Source organism: Bubalus kerabau, chromosome 7, assembly GCF_029407905.1.
Source record: "Bubalus kerabau isolate K-KA32 ecotype Philippines breed swamp buffalo chromosome 7, PCC_UOA_SB_1v2, whole genome shotgun sequence".
Taxonomy (NCBI): domain Eukaryota; kingdom Metazoa; phylum Chordata; class Mammalia; order Artiodactyla; family Bovidae; genus Bubalus; species Bubalus kerabau.
Window position 1 is genome coordinate 29,789,163 of NC_073630.1, and position 19,173 is coordinate 29,808,335.

A 19,173-nucleotide genomic window follows, 5' to 3' on the forward strand; every position below is an offset into this window, starting at 1 on the left:
CATGAGACTGAACGGCGCTGCCTGGGAAAGTGGAGGGATTCTTGTTCCGGAGATTTGGGGTTCAAGGTGAAGAGAGCAGGGGGAAGGAGAAAGAGAGGAGGGTCATCAGTGGAAGCTGGAGCTCGGGTGTAGGAGAAAAAAGTCAAGGAAACAGTTCTTTAAAGAGCAGGGTTGTCTGGTATGCACACCTGGGGACTGCTGTGGAAATCAAGGGACTGGGGTTGAATTCCATCATGGGGTCCACGGTGGAGAGTGGGAACCAGGACTCAGCACAGGTGAAAACTGGAAGCTGAGCTGGCCAGGAGAAAACACTTCAACCCCTCCTGGGACTTCTCCCAACATGTACAAAATAGTTTATAGACACTGTTTCCTAGATTTCAAGGGGGCAGGGGAGACCCCAGCTGACATCTGGTTTGCGTCTGCAGAGAGTTCCTTTCCCAGACCTGTCACTCATCTTCATCTTTGGCATCTCTTTTCCTTTTAGGGAAACCATGGTAGAAGGAATAGGAGTTTTGGAGACAGACTGACCTGAATTTGAGCTCTGTTTCAACTGCTTAACCCATTTGAGCCACAATTTTGTGAGCTGTAAAAAGCATCTCCCAGGACAGAATTATGAGTAGGCTTAAATTAAATGACATATCATACGTTCATGGGTTAAGCGTTTAGGTCTTGGAGTCAGATTGCTTGATACAAATGCTGGCTCTGTTGTTTGCTGGCTGTCTAATTTTTGGGGTATATGATTCAATTTCCTTTTATGAAAAATAAGGCAAAAATTAGGTTGTTGGGAAGATCAAATGAGATAAAACAGTAAAGCACTTAGAATTATGCTTGGCATTACAGCTCGTGTTTAATAAGTGTTAGCCATTACTGCGGTTGTTACTATTATTATATATGTAAGATGTCTGGTTTTGATAGGACATTAATTAATGACTTCTGCTCTTTAATTTGTAGGAATGGAAGACCTGAGAATTCCCATGTTACGGACATCTCATTTTCCCGGAGGAATTAACTAAAAGAGAATCAACTGATCACATACATCAATTATGAAGGTTCGTAGAAGCTTTAATCATTTCTTTCCTCACTTCATCCTTCATAAAGATCTGTCGCTAAGGGGTTTAAGATGCTGTTGATACAGAAGTATTTTTATTTGGAAAAAAACAATGCTGTCAGTTTTAAGAAATATACTCTATGTTTTTCTTTGCTCTTCAACAAATCTCCTTGTAATATAAATCGCCAGGCCTCATGCTTTCCTTGTGACGGGTCTGCTCTGCCTTTGATGCTCTTTGACTTTCTTACATTTAAATTCCTACTATTGGGATTTCCCTGGTGATCCAGTGGTTATGGATCTGCCTTGCAATCCAGGAGACATGGTTCAATCCCTGATCGGGGAACTAAGGTCACAGGTGTTGCAGAGTAACTAAGCCACACGGGGCAGTTACTGAGCCTGTGTGTTCCGGGGCCCACGTGCCACACCTAGAGTGCCCGTGTACCCCAACGAAAGATCCTGCCTGATGCTAAGATCCCGAGTGCTGGGACGGAGACCTGACAAAGCCAAACAAATAAATATTTTTTTTAAAGTAGATTCCTATTATTGCTTTAGGTTGATTGTTATCAGATTCCTTTATTTTAAATATAATTTTATTTATTTATGGCTGTGCTGGGTCTTCCCTGGTGCTCAAGGGCTTTCTCTAGTTGCAGAGAGTGAGGGCTACTCTTCATCACAGACTCTAGAGCATGTGGATTTCAGTAGTTGTAACACAAAGGCTTGGTTGTTCCACAGCACGTGGAATCTTCCTGGGCCAGGGACTGAATACATGTCCTCTGCATTGGCAGGCAGATTCTTATCCAGTGCACCACCTGGAAAGTCCAGTTGTTACCAAAACTGCAACATTCACGTGCCAAGATTGTGAAAGCCATTCTATAACTTTATTTAGTTATTTATTTCTGGGTGTGCTGTGCCTTGTTGCTGTGTGGGCTTTCCTCTGGTTGTGGTGAGCGGGGCTACTTTTCCGTGCAGTGAGGGCTTCTCATTGCGGTGGCTTCTCTTGTGGAGCACGGGCTCCAGGGCTCTCGGGCTTCAGTGACTGAGAGGTATGGGTTCCTGGGCTTAGTTGCTCCACGGTATGTAGGGTCTTCCTGGACCAGGGATTGAACCTGTGGCTCCTGCATTGGCAGGTGGACTCTTAACACTGAGCCACCAGAAAAGCCCTGTGAAAGCCTTCTAAATAAAGGGTTTTTACAAGCAAGCTTTCCAGGCCCTGTCACTGTAGAGCGGCACTCTTTAGTGCCCTGGCTGTGGTGGTCCCTCCTGGGGTAAGCGTAACTAGGTGGGCAGACGGCCTGAGTTCAGGGCCTGGCTCTGAGCGTAGGTGTGTGATCTTGGTCAAAATGTGGTCTTATGTTTTCTCTTCTTCAGTTTCCTCAGGTAAAGTAAGATAGCTGATGCTGGAAGGGAGGGAGAGGAAATAGATATCTGTATAGTCCTGAGATGTGGTTAATGCTCTGCAAGCGTTGGGTCTTGCGGTTAATGGCTAGAATACTTTAGTAAATTATTTTGGGCCCCAAACCAGATTCTTTCCCACCCCTGGCTCACAAAGTCATGAAATCTAGTAATGCTGGAATGCCAGGAAGGGCTCAGAGTTGGAGGTTAGTCTTATTCCTCAGCCCTGAAAGGGTACTGTCCTCCTCTATGTCGCTGTCTTCATTTTGTATAAAATGGGTCTGAGCCTCCCCCCTCATTACCTGCAGTCCAGAGATCTTCTCAGACCCGTGTACTTTCTCCTGCCTGGGACAGGATTCAGTCCCCTCTCCTGTGGGGGACTTACAGCCAGGTCATTTCACTTTCTCCAACTGGTTCTTATAGATTCTATAAGATTCAGATGATAAAATCAATGTGAAATGATTTTTAAATTGGGAAATGTTAGAAAAATACGTTATCTTATAATAAGTTGGTAATAATGCTTATAGTAATAAATACCCAGGCTTATCTGGAGCTTGTTTTTGCTTGTAGTCATAATGCTGGTGCTCTTAGGCATCCAATTCCCTAACTTTTGCAATGGTGGTCACACTGAGCAAGGTTCTATATCCAAGAAAGTTTGTGAAATACGTGTTAGTTGATTTTTGCTGATTATTAGCCACAGGATACAATTTGAAACAGGAAGATAGAGATTTTTTTTTGCGGGCGGGGGGGATAATTATGGGGAAGGAAATGGCAACCCACTCCAGTGTTCTTGCCTGGAGAATCCCAGGGACGGGGGAGCCTGGTGGGCTGCCATTTCTGGGGTTGCGCAGAGTCAGACACAACTGAAGTGACTTAGCAGCAGCAAATTATCCATGTGTTTTAAATTTGGATAACCTTGAAGAGTGTAAAAGGGGTTTATTTTCAGGCATTATGTTATAGATGATTTCAAGCTCCAAAATGAGTGAGAATTTCTTTATCTCCAAACGTCTGTCCTTTTTTGGAACCCTCGATCTGCTTTCTCATTTGCACCTCAGGAAGCACAGCTGGTCATCAGTAGAGGTTGTGGGAGAAAGTGCATGCCGTTCTCCTCAATCTAGCTGCACTCTTTACTGGAATGTTTGTAAGTCTGAGCAGGACGACCAGTCTCCATGTTTGGTGGGAAACCCCATTTCAAATTCCTCTAACCTTGAGGGTCACCACTGCCCGAAGTCACCCCTTGTTTCAGGGACAAGCCGCAGGACTCTGGTCTTCTCCAGGACAGGCTTCTGTTCTGCCTGTACAGTGTCCATCAGTAATGTGAGCTTTTCTACACTTCCTTATATGAAAGGTTTTTATATAAAAGGTCCATGCTGCTGCTGCTGCTAAGCCACTTCAGTCACGTCCGACTCTGTGTGACCCCATAGACGGCAGCCCACCAGGCTTCCCCATCCCTGGGATTCTCCAGGCAAGAACACTGGAGTGGGTTGCCATTTCCTTCTCCAATGCATGAAAGTGAAAAGTGAAAGTGAAATCTCTCAGTCGTGTCCGACTCTAGCGACCCCATGGACTGCAGCCTACCAGGCTCCTCCGTCCATGGGATTTTCTAGGCAAAAGTACTGGAGTGGGGTGCCATTGCCTTCTCGGTAAAAGGTCCATATGCAGACACAAACTCATTTGCAAGTGGACCAGAGCCTCTGTTCCTCTCCAGTCAGAATATCTCTTCATGTGCTAAGAAAAATCTGATTCAGGACTTGAAAATCATGACCATAAAGATTGAAGGCAGGAGGAGAAGGGGATGACAGAGGATGAGATGGTTGGATGGCATCACCAACTCAATGAATGTGAGTTTGAGCAAATTCTGGGAGATGGTGAAGGACAGGGAAGCCTGGTGTGCTGCAGTCCATGGGGTCACAAAGAGTTGGACACGACTGAGCAACTGAAATGAACTGAACTGAACTGAATATGAAAGCACCTTTCTTCTGTTTAAGAACCATGAGTTCAAGAACTATTTAATATTTTTCTTGATTTCCCCCACAACATTTTATTTGTGTTACCATTATTAAATTTATTGTATGCGTCCAGGGCTTTCCAGTGGTTGATGGTGTCTGTATAGATTGCACATACCTTGAGGACAGAAACTTCCCTTTGCTCATCATATCTGGGAGCTTTATATGTGTTGTGTGCTAAAGTGTTTTTGACTGGAATAAAGTGTGAGGTTGGGGAAGGTAGCTTGAGAAATATTGAAAGACAGCTACTAGACAATTTTCACTTTTTGAACAATCAAATGGTTTTATATTAATCACAATTTTAGAAATGGCTATCAAATCAGTCACAGTAATTTTATAAAAGATAAGGTTATTGGTTATTGTTTTAAAAAGCACATAATTCATTTAATTTTAAAAAATCAAGGATTTATTAGTGGGAAGACCCTACATACCATGAGGCAACTAAGCTAGTGTAGGTCACAGCTACCCAGCCTGTGCTCCAGAGCCTGTGCTCCAGAGCCTGTGCTCCAGAACAAGAGAAGTCACTCCATGAGAAGCCCGAGCACTGCAGCTAGAGAATAGCCTGCATGCAGCAATGAAGACCCAGTGAAGCCATAATTAAATAAATAATACATAAAATAAAACCCCAAAAGAATTTATCAGCAGTAAGGCAAATTTTTTTCTGCCAGTTTTCAAGTAGGTGGACCTTTCTAGGGCAAATATTTTGTTTATAGCTTATTTATTTTAACCGATGTTTGCCAGTTAGGCCTCAGATTTCTGAGTTTTATCAAATACACATCTGTCCTTGGGTTTGCTGGGAAAGCTGCTAATGGTATATGTAAGTTTTATTCTAATCCTTGCATTATTAGGATTTGGAATTTGTAGAAGCATGTAGTTTGTTTTTGATACTGTTCTCTTAAAAATAAGACCTTACTTCAAATAAATGAAATAAATTTGGGGTCACTAATATAACCAGAAGGACTGGCAGCTATAACTCTTTATTATATGTGAGCTTATATATAAGGAAACTGGGTCCAAGGGCATTTAAGGATACAGTTTTCTGGGCGTTCAGGGTCTGCCCTCTATTGGTGAGATTATTTAAGAAGCCTTTACCCCTCAGAATTCTGTGATGGGAGGACAGAAAACCTTTTTAGCAAGTAGTGTGAGTCCTAATTTCGGTTCTGGTCTTAGAGAGGAGGGGATGATCATCCTTCCAGTTCCCAGTTGTTAGAAGCATACATTTGGAGTCTTTTAGGGTTCGTAGCCCAGGAGAAGGAAATGGCAACCCACTCCAGTATTCTTGCCTAGAGAATCCCATGGACAGAGGAGCCTGGTGGGCTGCCGTCCATAGGGTCACGCAGAGTCAGAAACGACTTAGCATGCATGCATGCATTGGAGAAGAAAATGGCAGCCCACTCCAGTGTTCTTGCCTGGAGAATCCCAGGGACAGAGGAGCCTGGTGGACTGCCGTCTTTGGGGTCGCACAGAATCAGACACGACTGAAGCGACAGCAGCAGCAGCAGCAGTGTTCGTAGCTTCCTTCCTTGAATCCAGCCATAATCCTTTCCAGCATTCTTGACATGCAGAGTGAGAAATGAAGGTAGTTTTGCCGCAATGTCCCTTTGTGCCACACTATATACCCTGAACACACCTCTAACTTTAAATTGACTGCAAGGCCATTAGTTTTAGCCTCGTGGTGAGCGTGGAGAATTAGCTTCGTTTCAGATTCTGGCGCTGCTATTTTCTAGCTGTGTGAGCTTGGAGGAAATCACTTAAGATTTCTTTCAGTTTTGTAGTGTGTAAACTGAGACCAGTGGTTTCTGTTGTTGGTCCCTGGTGGTCCAGGGGTTAAGAATCTTCTTGCCAATGCAGGGGACACAGGTTCTATCTCTGGTCCAGGAACTAAGCCCCTGCGCTGCGACTACTGAGGCCCTCTCACCCTAGAGCCTATGCTCTTCAACAGGAGAAGCCACAGCCGTAAGTCTGTGTACCGCAACTAGAGAGCAGCCCCTGTTTGCCACAACTAGAGAAAGCCCAGAATGAAACGTCAAGCAATGAAGACCCAGCACAGCCAAAAATAAACATAAATGAAATTTAAAAAATCATATCTAAATCCCAGGGTGATATAAACGAGATAATGTTTGTGATGACTTAGCATGCTGGAAGGCGGTGCACACTCATTAAATGACAGCTATTACTATTACCTCTGTACTTGTAGAATCCCTTTGTGTCTTATTTTTACAGACCTTGATAGCAACTTCTGTGACTCTTTGTTGAGCTGAACTGATGGAGTAGAGTTTGGTCACAGGGCCCATGTGATATTAAACTAAGAACCCAGTTAGGTTTGGATGGGTTGGAAGATCCCTTAGATTCAAGCCGTTGGCCTCGAAGGACCTTGAACAAGAGTGCTTTCTTGGTTTGTTGTGAACCTATTGCTAGTATCAGAAAATAGCTCAACTGCATGTGAGAGGCATGGCCTCTGCAGAGGAAACATCATTGGAGTTACTTACTGACTTCTTGCTGAGCTTCAGTGCTAGCTGGTTTTTAGATAAAATGCAAATGTCTTTAAGAGAACACAAGTGTGAACTGAACTGCTATATGACAGAAGAGTTTATGAGTTAACCTTTATTGAGTGTCAATAAAATTCTGCACTATTAACTTAAACAGGAAGAGACTATTTCATGAAAGTCTCAGTACCCTAAGCTTGGTGTTAATCTCTTTGTCTTTGTTACTATTACAGTACATTGTGTAGTGCCAACCTCGGAACACAAAAGTTCAGTGTTCTGGCATGTGGAACTGCTCAAGAAAGACACTGGAATTCTAGCTTGTCCAGCTTTGATTACACTGTGCAAACCACACAGGTGAAAATGTACCAAAATGCCTCTACTTCAGTGGTTCTTAATGCAGCTGTCTCTTGATAGTCTTTCCTCTCATTGTTCATTCCTGAGTCCCATGTATTTCCCTTGTCAATAATAAACTAGTGGTGATATGCATTGTTTTTGAACTCAAGTTGTAGAGGAAAACTATCTGCAGTGTTATTTACAATTGTCAAGATATGGAGGGGCTTCCCTGGTGGCTCAGTGGTAAAGAATACACCTGCCAACGCAGGAAACAAGGGTTTGATCCCTGATCTGGAAAGATCCCACAGGCCTGGAGCAACTAAGCCCTTCCACCACAACTCTTAAGCCTGGGCTCTGGGACCTGGGAACCACAACTACTGAGCCCATGTGCCCTAGAGCTCATACTCTGAAACAAGAGAAGCTACTGGAGTGAAAGCCCAGTAGCCAGAGAGTAGCTCTAGCAGCTAGAGAGTAGCCCCTGCTCGATGCAACTAGAGAAAAGCCTGTGCAGCAACAAAGACCCAGCACAGCCATAAATAAATAAATACAATTTTAAGAAAGGATATGGAAACACTGTAAGTGTCTATCAACAGATGAATGAATAAAGAAGATGTGATATGTAATAAGAAAGAAAAATATTGTGTGATCTCACTTATATGTGGACTCTAAAAAAGTTGAACTTATTAAAGTGGAGAGTAGAATGGTAGTTTCCAGGGTCTAAGGAGTAGGCAAAATGGGTGCAAAAAGTCCAAAGTTTCTGTTATGTAAGATGAATAAATTCTGGAGGTCTAGAGTACAGTTTCATGTAGAATCTAATGACTATGATTAATAATACTGTATTCTCATCATGCACACACACCAATGGTAACCATGTAGGGTGATGAATCTGATAATTAGCTTGATTTTGGCAGTCATTTCAAAATGTATACATATATCAAAACATCATATTATATACTTTAAATATATACAATTTTTATTTGTCAATTATATTTCAATAAAGCTGGGTTGAGGGGAGAAGAAAACTACTTATCCTTCTCATTAGCTCTCCTATCGGAGTCGGTGCTTACATTATACAGATGCTTTTGTGACAGTAAAGGCATCACTGAAATGCAAGAGAAAGCACTTAGCTTTTAGCAACGAATATAGATTGGAACCTTCTAATCGCTGTAATCTTTCACTAAGATAATAGATACGCAAGGCTTCTACTCTGTAGAGAATAATAGCTAGTGCTTACTACTACTGACTCCAGGCCAGGCTCTGACTTAAGCCTGTGTATGTATTAAGTCACTAGTCTAGTCTAGAGTTAGTCGCTCAGTCACGTCTGACTCTTTGCGATCCCAGAGACTGTAGCCCGCCAGTCTTCTCTGTCCATGGAATTCTCCAGGCAATTCTCCAGTACTGGAGTGGGTTGCCATGCCCTCCTGTAGGGGATCTTCCCAGCCCAGGGATCTAACCCAGGTCTTTCACATTGTAGGCAGATTCTTTACCATCTGAGCCACCAGGGAAGCCTGTATTATGAACTCAGTACCTCGAGGGAGTGAAATGAATCCCATTTTACATACTAGGACACTGAAGCCCACTGAGATGAGATAAATTGCCATGGTAAGGGGTCAAACAAGGATTCAAATACAGGCTTTTGACTCCAGCAACTGAGTTCTTAAACATTAAATGACTTGCCTTTTGAATGCCAAGAAAGACTTCAAACATCAATTAAGAACATTCTAGAAATAATTTACTCCTAATATAACCCCCTCAAAATAAACTCAGAAGAAAATGATGAGACTTTAGAATAGATTATTTCCTGCCCCCAAACATCTCATGGAAATACACGTTAAAAAGGCTTTTGGAATATTGTGTGTTTTGCGGGTTTTTGCACTTATATTTCTTGGTGTAGGTCAGTGTTCTAGAAGTTAGGAGACTCTGGTTCTATGGTCTGCTAGGAAAAACTGTGTCATCTGGGCCAATCTTCCTCTTTGAATCATTTTCTCACATAAAATATTAATATACTGCTATTCATCTTGTATGTTGTGAGAATCAGATGTAATTGATATGATGACGGCTTAAGTACACAAAACGCTATGTAAATTTAAAGCGATATTATTGTTGTTTACCGTCACTAGTCACTTATGCAATCATGTCAGTTCAGGGTGGAAGAAATGGTGGTGGTACCAAGCACCTCCAAGAAGGCAGAGAGATGGAACTGTACAGCGGCAGAACTTCCCAGAGCTGTAATGTTTGTCTTGCATTAAGATACTCATGCGGTCACTTATTTCTGGATAACCAGTGATCCAACTTCTCTGAGTCACAGCTTTTCTATTTGTGAAAGAGAGAGAATAATATTTGCTTCTCCCCATTATGAGGATTCAGTGTGGCAGTATGTAAAATAACAGCCGGTCACATGCTCTTTCAGGAAATCCTCAGATAGCTTAATATTTTGAAGATGAATAGAAGTCAATAAAATTTAAATATGACCATATTGAGAAGAGTTTCAAGTATTCTTACTAGTATAGCATGAGAAAGGTATGAGCTATAGATGGCATCTTTATTTTACAAAAAACATTGGTGCTATAACTACTTAAAAATTTTAGCAAATGACAATACTACAAAATCTGATAAAATTATCAGTTCCTTTGAATTTATTTATATACACAATCAAATAATTCAAATAATCTGTGAATAATGGCATGTAGTGAGCAGAATAATGAATCCCCAAAGATGTCCATGTCCTAAATCTCTGGAAAATATGAATATGTTATGCTATCCACCAAAGGAGAATTAAGATGCAGAAAAATTAAGTTTGCTAACCACCTGACTTTACAATAGGGTGAACCCTAGACTATACAGGTAGACGCGTATAATCAAAAGGTCCTTAAAAGAGGAAGAGGGAGGCAGAAAAGGGAGAACCAGAGAGGTGGCAGCCTCAAGAATTGGCCTGATGTTGGCTTTAAAGACAGAGGAAGGAGGCCATGAGCCAAGGGGTGCGGACAGCCACCAGAAGCTGGACAATCCAAGGATGCGTCTTTCTCTCCCTCTAGAGCCACCAAAAAGGGATGCTGACCTGCTAACACCTTGACTTTATCCCAATGAGACCCATTTTGGATTCCAAACTATGGAACTATAAGATAATATATTTGTGCTGTTTCAAGCCACTAAACTTTGCTAATTTATTACAGCTGCCAGAGACAAGGAACACAGGCAGTTTTGTTTCTTTCTTTCTAACACTTTTGCTTCATTTTTAATTTTCTGATTGCATTGACTGAGACTTTCAATACAATGTTTAGTAGCAGTAGTGATATTAAATATCTTTTTCTTGTTTTTGGTTTTAAAGGAAATGTTTCTAACATTTTGCTATTAAGAAACATGTTTGTAAGATTGTGGTGATTTTTTTTTTTTTTTGGTCACCAGGCATGGCTTGCAGGATCTTAGTTCCCCAACCAAGGATTGAACCTGGGTCCCTTCTAGTGAAGGTGCAGAGGCCTAACCATTGGGCTGCCAGGGAATTCCCAAGAAAATGTTCTTGTTTTTTTTTTTTTAATGAACAATGTAGATTTCCATGGCAGTCCAGTGGTTAAGACTCTGCCCTTCCAATGCAGGGGATGCAGTTTCCATCCCTGGTTGGGGAACTGAGATCCTATTAACTGTGTGGCATGGCCAAAACAAAAAGTAAAAAAGAAAGATATTTGCTGTAGGTTTCTAATATACATGCCTATATCATGTTAAGGAAACTCAGTTCTTTTCAATTTTTATCAGGAATAGCTATTGAATTTTATCAAATGCTATATTTCAGTCTCCCCATTCTTTGTTATGTGTTTCCTCTCCCTCCCTCTTTTTTGGTATCAAGAGCATAACATAATTAGATTATTTTCCCTATCCTATATTTTTGGGAGGGGTGATGAGTCAGGGAGGAAAGTACTCTTTTAAAATCAATGAGTCCTTTGGCCCTTAAAGTAGAAAAGGTATCTTTACTGTTGTGGAACTCTCAGAGCACTGCTAAAATGGTTAGATGAATTAAAAAAGAGAAGTGAGAGCTAATTATGACAGTGTTTTGTGGACAGTAAATTTAAAGTAGCAAATAGTGCAAAATATGTCACTAAAATCTTTAAAGATAAGTTCTCTCATCCAACATTTTGAACCAATTTTTCCGTTATCCCTTACATTGGTTTATGTTTGTTTTGACTCATATTTTATGAAAGGGAGACTGAATAGGAAACTCCACAGTTATTCAACACCACGCGGCTCAGATAGTTGATGTTTTATCTACCCATCATTTCAGCCACAGGTGGAGCCAACAGCTCTTTCTTCCACAGTCTGACAACGTCAATGTGCCTGTCTGTTCAGTCTGTGACTTGATATACAGGTTCAATATAAACGTGGTTCACCTGCTTTTCTTGTTCTCATATTCCAACCTGCCCTTCCACTTGTAAGTACAAACTCATAAATTAGCTAGAAAAGTTTGTGTCTGGTTGGCTGCCTATTGTATGCTCTGCTGAAACACGTTTTCCACATGGGACTTTATTACTCTTGGCTCTTGTCATTGCCTTGAATGATAGATTTGAGTTGACACTCAAATCAAGTTCCAATTCAAGCGAATCCGAGTACATTTTAGAGTGGAGACGTGAACCAGGATTGAGGATAGCAATGAAGATGAGAAGGTGGAGTGGAAAAGCATGCCAGAGGGTGAGGTGTATGGACGAGGACAGCTTTGAGGAGAGTCGCTTCTTGGAGCAGCCCCTGTGATAGGAATGCTGACTGAGCTACAAGACACAGGCATGCAGACTCCTGCATGTCTGAGCTGTGGCAGGTGTTGATTTAGATCAAGTACTATTGGAGAGCAGCATTTTCCAAAGTGTTCTCTGGAGACTATATCCTTTATCCTTTTCATGGACATTCCAGTACATATTCTTATATTTAATGATTTTTTTTTTGGTGGAATACCCATTACTAGATCATAAGATATTTCTAGGGAACACAACTTGATCCAAAAGAAATAACGAATAGATCCCTTAAGTCTTTTTTGCTTTCACTATTTGACATTGATATTGATTCGATATTGATGTAAGAGAACAGACAAGAACAGGCCTATAGAACTCTGTTATCATGTCTGAGTTAATGGAATAATCATGCAATTTTTAGCAAGAATTGTACTCTCACTGTTTCATATTTTCACACTCAGTTGCTCATAATATCCTTGGATGGCTTTTCTGTATCCTTGTGGGTTATTGCTTTCTTCCACTTATTTATTCAACAGATATTTATTGAGTGCCAACTCCCTGCCAGGCATTGTGCTGGACATTCAGAACTAAAGAGTAAACAACAGAGACTCTCTGTGGAACAGTACCATGGGAGTGCTGTGAGAAATTAAATCCAAAATGCAAAGGGAGCACAGAGGTAAGAATGTCTAAATTGAGACACGAAGGATAGATAAGAGTTGGGGAGGTGAAGTGGGGTTTTAGGTGAAGAAGGGATGAAAAAGTGACAGACTGGGGCTCTGGAAGTGACAGAGAAGAGCTTGGTTGAAGAACTGAAAGACAAGGGCAGGTTGTAAAAGTACAGGAGAGAGAATGATGAGAGGTAAGGCCAGATAATTTTTTTTTTAAGTTTACTTACTGTTTATTAATTGATTATAAAAGGATATAGATGAAGAGCCAGATGGAAGAAATGAATAGGACAAGGTATGTGGGATGGGCACAGAGCTTCCAGGCCCTTTTTGGGTCCATCAGTCTCCCCAAATCTCCATGCATTCACCAACCTAGAGGCTCTCGGAACCCCGTACTATTAGAATTTTATGGTGGTTCATCAAAGACATTAACTCGATTTCCAGCCCTTCTCTTTTCTCATAAGAATGGGGGGTTAGGCCTGAAAATTCCAAGCTGTCTAATCATGATTTTGTCTTTCTGATGATCAGTCCCCATCCAGGAGCCCACCCAGAGTCACCTCATTGAACAAAAACATTCCTATCACCCAGGAAAGATGGGTGCTTTATCCATTATGTGCATTAATAAAATAGGTAAGTCTAAGTGAGTTTGTTGTTTTTGTAACTTTTGTCTCTCATTTATTCATTTGAAAATATTTACGGAAAATCTATAAAAATTGGGTTCATCTTTGGTACACCATCCAGTAGAGGAGAGAGATAAACATGTAATTATCAACAAGTTGATAAGTGTTTCAGCCGTGACAAGTAAAAGTAATTATTGGAGCATAGAAGATGGGAGAATTTAAAGTTGGCAGGAAGGGGTGTTTAGGATGTTGACACATGGATTGGGTCTTGAAAGAGCAAGAATTCTTTTTTTGACAGAAAAGTAGGATTTACTGGTGGAGAAGGGGATGACAGAGTATGAGATGGCTGGATGGCATCACTGACTCGATGGACGTGAGTCTGAGTGAACTCTGGGAGTTGGTGATGGACAGGGAGGCCTGGTGTGCTGCAATTCATGGGGTCTTAAAGAGTCAGACCCGACTGAGCGACTGAACTGAACTGAACTGATACTTAAGGAGGGGCTTCCCAGGTGGCTCAGTGGTAAAGAATCCGCCTGGCAATGCAGGAGACACAGAAGTCGTGGGTTCAATCCCTGGGTCAGGACGATCCCCTGGAGTAGGAAATGGCAACCCACTCCAATATTGTTTCTTGGAAAATTCCATAGACAGAGGAACTTGGCGGACTATAATCCATGGGGGTCACAAAGAGTCGGACATGACTGAGCACACAACAAAAACTATGAGTAAGGAAGGGACGGCACTAAGGCTCTGCTAACTGCTGCTGCTGCTAAGTCACTTCAGTCATGTCCGACTCTGTGTGACCCCATAGACGGCAGCCCACCAGGCTCCCCCGTCCCTGGGATTTTCTAGGCAAGAATATGGAGTGGGTTGCCATTCCTTTCTCCAATGCATGAAGTGAAAAGTGAAAGTGAAGTTGCTCAGTCGTGTCCAACTCTTTGCGACCCCATGGACTGTAGCCTACCAGGCTTCTCCATCCATGGGATTTTCCCAGGCAAGAGTACTGGAGTGGGGTGCCATTGCCTTCTCCCTGCTAACTGCAGAGACTGTCATTTGTCCAGAGGTCATGGTTAGGGATGTGTCTGACCTGTAGCCACCTGGGATGAGCTGCTTTTCTGCCACCATGTTTTCAAATTCATCCACATTAAACCAGTAAATCCCCATTTCTTGGGGATGTGGATCTTTTGGTAGCCAGGGAACTTGAACTTGGTTCTGCAGAGGGCCTCAACCTCATGCTCCTTGTTCTGCAGCTTGGTGTGGATGGACATAATGTTTCATCTAACATAATGTTTAATGGCTACTGTGCCCTGGGGCTTTCCAAAGGCACCATGCATACCCGTCTGGAGCCTAGATTGGAGATAGCATGCCAATTATAAATGTCCACCAGAAGTTGTCTCCAAGGTCCCTTAGGGCAGCCTATACAGGCCACAGGCTGCGCACACCACCAAGAAGGCTGCTGTTTGCGGCTATTGCACACTGGGCCCCCATGGGGAAAAGAGGAAGGTCAGCTCAATTGGCTGCAAAAAATTTAACAAAAGAGCAAGAATTCTTCAGATGGATGGTGAGGATGGGAGGGAGACTGTTTCAGGCCCAGGAAGCAGACAAAGGGATCCTCATATAGTTTAACATGGGGTGAGGGTTGCTGACCAGCAGGAAATGATGCTAGGCAGAGTGGGATCACAAAGGGCTTGCTACTTTATCCTCAAGTAAATATCTGCATGATAGTGGGGGACCACAGAGGATTTTAAGCAAGGGAATGGCATGGTTAGTCTTCTGAATAACTGTTTTCATTGACGGTTTTGGCACATGCACTTGACGTATAATGAAGAACATTACAAAAATCTGCTGTTGGGTTCATTGTAATTGTGCCCTAAACAATAGCACCCTCCATGAGAAATCTCACATAAGGTATTTCTTGTCAATCAGCTTTGATTCTTTTGAGGAAGTAGTATTTTCACTTTACAGATGATGTAAACATGTTATTGACATATTTCTTTTTTTGTTATGGACACTGGGAAGCTCAGAGTCACACAATTTTAACTCATATCTTTTCACTACAACTTTGTGACCTTGAACTTTGTTTAAGTCTGGTTTTCTTGATTGTTTTTAAATGTATGTATTTCATTTCTTTCTAAGTGTTTGTTTAATTTACTTCAAAGTCTATAGGAAGTGAAATAGATAAATTCATAAATAAGACATGACCATATTTGCTTTCTTTAAATCTATCATTACCCTCAGAGTGACATGGAGTATGATGAGGTGGAGGGGAGTTGGTTATTAGAGGCAGGGAGGCCACTTAGAAGGTTCTTCTAAAAGTCCCCCCAAAAGAACTGGGGGAAGCCTAGACTGACACAATGGTAATGGGGACAAGGAGAAAGGAGGTGGATCTCAAAAGATATTAGGGAGATAGAATTGAAGGGATTTGGTAATTAGATGCTTATGTGTGCAGCAGTGGGTGGGTAACGAGAGGCAGGTGGTGTCTAGAGGGATTCTGACATTTCCATCATGTTTGCTTAGATGGCAGGTGGGGGACAGTACATTCACTATAATATGGAAGCTTGGAAAAGAACCAGATGTGAAGATGAGGACAGCCTGTGGGACATCCAGGTAGACGTGTCTGTAATAGTTGGTTTGGAAGTCAGAAGAAAATCTGCATTGCCAATAATAACTTGATCTTTGTGGGAGTAAATGAGCTTTCCTGGAGGAAAAAATATGGTGGAGAAGAGCAAAAGAAGCATGGAGGTCAGAATCCTGAGGATTATCATTTAATGGTCAGGAAGAGGGGAAAGAGCTGGCAAAAGAAAATGAGAAAGAAAAGCAGGAGATATACTATTGGTGGGAAAGTAAACCAGTACAACCACTATGGAGAACAGTATGGAGGCTCCTCAGAAAACTAAAAATAGAGCTACCATATGATTCAGGAATCCCACCCCTGGGCATGTGTCTGCTTAGTCGCTCAGTCGTGTCCGACTCTCTGTGACCCCACCAGGCTCTTCTGTCCATGGGGATTCTCCAGGCAAGAGTACTGGAGCAGACTGCCATGCCCTCACCCAGGGGATCTTCCCAACCTAGGGATCAAACTGGGGTCTCCCACATTGCAGGTGGATGTTTGTACCATTTGAGCCACCAGGGAAGCCCCCACACAAAACTATAATTCAAAAAGATACATGCAACACAGCAGCACTATTCACAAAAACCAAGACATGGAAGCAACCTCAATGTCCATTGGTAGATGGATGGATAGACAGCATGTGGTATATATATGATGGATATATAGCATGAGTAATGGAATATCACCCAATCATAAAAAAGAATGAAATAAAGCCATTTGCAGTGACATGGATGGACCTAGACATTATCACCCTAAGCAAAGTAAGTCAGAAAAAGACAGGTGTCATATGATATCACTTATATGTGGAACTTAAAATATGACACAAATGAAGATAACTATGAAACAGACTCACAGACACAGAGACTAGGCTTGTGGTTTCCAAGGGGGAGGGGATGGGGAAAAGAAGGATTGGGAGTTTGGGATTTGCAGATGCAAACTTACATATAGAATGGGTAAATAACAAGGTCCTACTGTGTAGCACAAAGAATTATATTCAATATCCTGTAATAAACCATAATGGAAAAGAATGTATATATATATGCATATTATTTGATCACTTTGTTATACAGCAGAAATTAATACAGCATTATAATTCAACTATACTTGAATAAATTTTTTTTTTTTTAATGTAGGAGAAAACAAGAGTGAAGGGACATGATACAGGAACTAAAGGAAAGAGTGTTTAAAAGGGTGGCGATGGTACTCTTGCCTGGAGAATCCCATGGACAGAGGAACCTGGTGGGCTACGGTCCATGGGGCCACAAAGAGCTAGACACGACTGAGCGACTAACACACGACTGTCACCTGCATCGAGCACTATGCGTAAGGGCAAGAAAGACGAGGGCTCTTTTAGTGAGGACCCAAAAATAACTGATGCCTTAGAGAGGCATTCAGTCACTCATTATTCAATACATTGATGTGATTGCTAGGTACTACACTCGAATCCCTGATGTGATGTGGCACAGGTAAGAGTCAACTGAATACAAGGGAGTTTAATTCAAGATGGATGGTTCTGGAAGAAAAGTGAACTTGGAGGAGAGGCTCAGTATAGTTTTTACTATCTAATTAACAGAAAGTATGAGTCTTTTTTTTTTTTTTTTTTTTCCAGAAAATCACTATAGCTGAGCGCTAAGTTGAATGGTAGTGTTACAGTTCTGTAGAAAAGTAGAATAAAATTCTTCATGGACTGTGTTTAAATCAGAGAAGACAGACCGCGCTGTTCGTGAACATCAATAAAGCTTTATAACAATACAATTCATGACCATGTTTGGATTAATATTGTAATAATTACACACTTTTTACATTATGAAAATAAGTCATAAATAGTGTAAAAATAATTATGAAGATCAACTTCTCACAAACTAGGAACCCTGAAAACAAGTTAAAAAAGCAAATAAAAACAAATCAGAAACTGAACACAAGGCAGTTATCTCCAGGCTGCAAATCAAAAACCACTTGTGTCTTTTGATTCCGTAATCTCAGCTGGAGAAATGATCGTGAAATGAAACAAGAAATCAAACAGGGAGAATTCAATCTTTCAATTATTTATACTATCAAGAAAAACAGGTTTGTGCCATATTTACAGTGGTAAGACACAACACATTCTTAGAATAATCAATTACATGAGACTGGCCCACAAAACAGTAAGAAAAATATGCAGTGTAATGCTTGCCAAAATATTTTTTTTGCATTTTCTCTCATTTTGTATTTATGTGATTTTTTTTTGGCAATATAAAAATAGCTGCACATAGAGATGAACTTTAAAATGTAAAAAATACAAATAAAAATATATTTTCTAAAGGAAAATCAGATACATACATCTTTTAAAAATGTTATTAAATTGCATGAAACATTTACAACAGTATAAAGAATATTCACATAAATGTCAATGATATGTAAGACATTCTTTTGTGAATCCAATTTATTAATATTTCTGAGATATATGAGAATATCCACTGCATTTTGAGAAATGTTGGTACTTTGTTATCAGTAAATCAAATGTAATAGGTCAGGTTGAAAAAGTCTTCTTATTCCCCAAAGGACAGTTTTGTCAATAAGCAGCATAGGATAACTTCTGCATTTAAATACATTAAAAAATGAGAAATGCCATTAAAATGTTTCAGTATTGAATTAGCAAAAACAAAATCCACTTAAAATTTAAGTTGTAAGGGTATCTCTGCTATGGCATATAGTAAATCCAGCTGATATGAAGCTATTTCAACAAAAATGGGAAAGATTAGGGACTGAAGGTCTTTATATTCTAAAATAACTTAGCAGAATTATAACTGGTCAAGTATGTTAATTCCACTAGGAATGAATTGTTTTAACAGCCAGAATCACAGGTGACTGTTCTTAATCTTTATTCTTGAGAATATAAGATTAAGTTGTTGTGGTCCTGACTTTTTAGATACAGCAAGGTTTTTGTTTGTTTTGGTAAAAATTTTAAAAGTTCATTTTTGGTAATAGTAACTATTAATATAAATTCATTATCAAGAAGTAGAGAAAAACAAGATTTCAAATATCAATATCTGCATGTTCCTATGATCATTTATTAGGAGACATAAAAACATCACCCACCTTAACAAGCATTGTGTATTTCTGGGCAAGATTATATATAATGGTCAAAAAAAAAAGAATGAAATATTGTGTTAACTTTTTATGCTACAATAGAAACATTAAAAATAAAACTTTAGAAAATTAAGCATGTTTTCTAAGTGATAAAGATATGATACCAGTTATTTTTTCCTTTAATTTCCATTAATTTTTCCATTAATGTCCTAATTTGATCATTGTGATTTGATC

At 40.6% G+C, this 19,173-nt stretch overlaps 1 long non-coding RNA gene and 1 other non-coding gene across 9 annotated transcripts in view; one reads left to right on the forward strand and one right to left on the reverse strand.

Annotated features, from left to right (window-relative positions):
* Positions 1-19,173, forward strand: part of LOC129657598 (uncharacterized) — a 42,214-nt gene that overhangs the window by 14,102 nt on the left and 8,939 nt on the right. For 3 of the 8 annotated variants that reach the window (XR_008716873.1, XR_008716869.1, XR_008716868.1), the window contains 3 exons: positions 952-1,049; positions 12,514-12,653; positions 13,171-13,272. This is a non-coding gene — a long non-coding RNA (uncharacterized LOC129657598). Of the gene's footprint in view, positions 1-951; positions 1,050-12,513; positions 12,654-13,170; positions 13,273-15,776; positions 15,867-17,003; positions 17,337-17,479; positions 17,624-19,173 lie in introns of those variants that run through there. The other 5 variants (XR_008716871.1, XR_008716874.1, XR_008716870.1 and 2 more) reach the window with 5 other exon arrangements.
* Positions 14,648-14,782, reverse strand: LOC129658211 (small nucleolar RNA SNORA70). Its single transcript, XR_008717311.1, has one exon. It is a non-coding gene; the product is annotated as a small nucleolar RNA SNORA70 (small nucleolar RNA).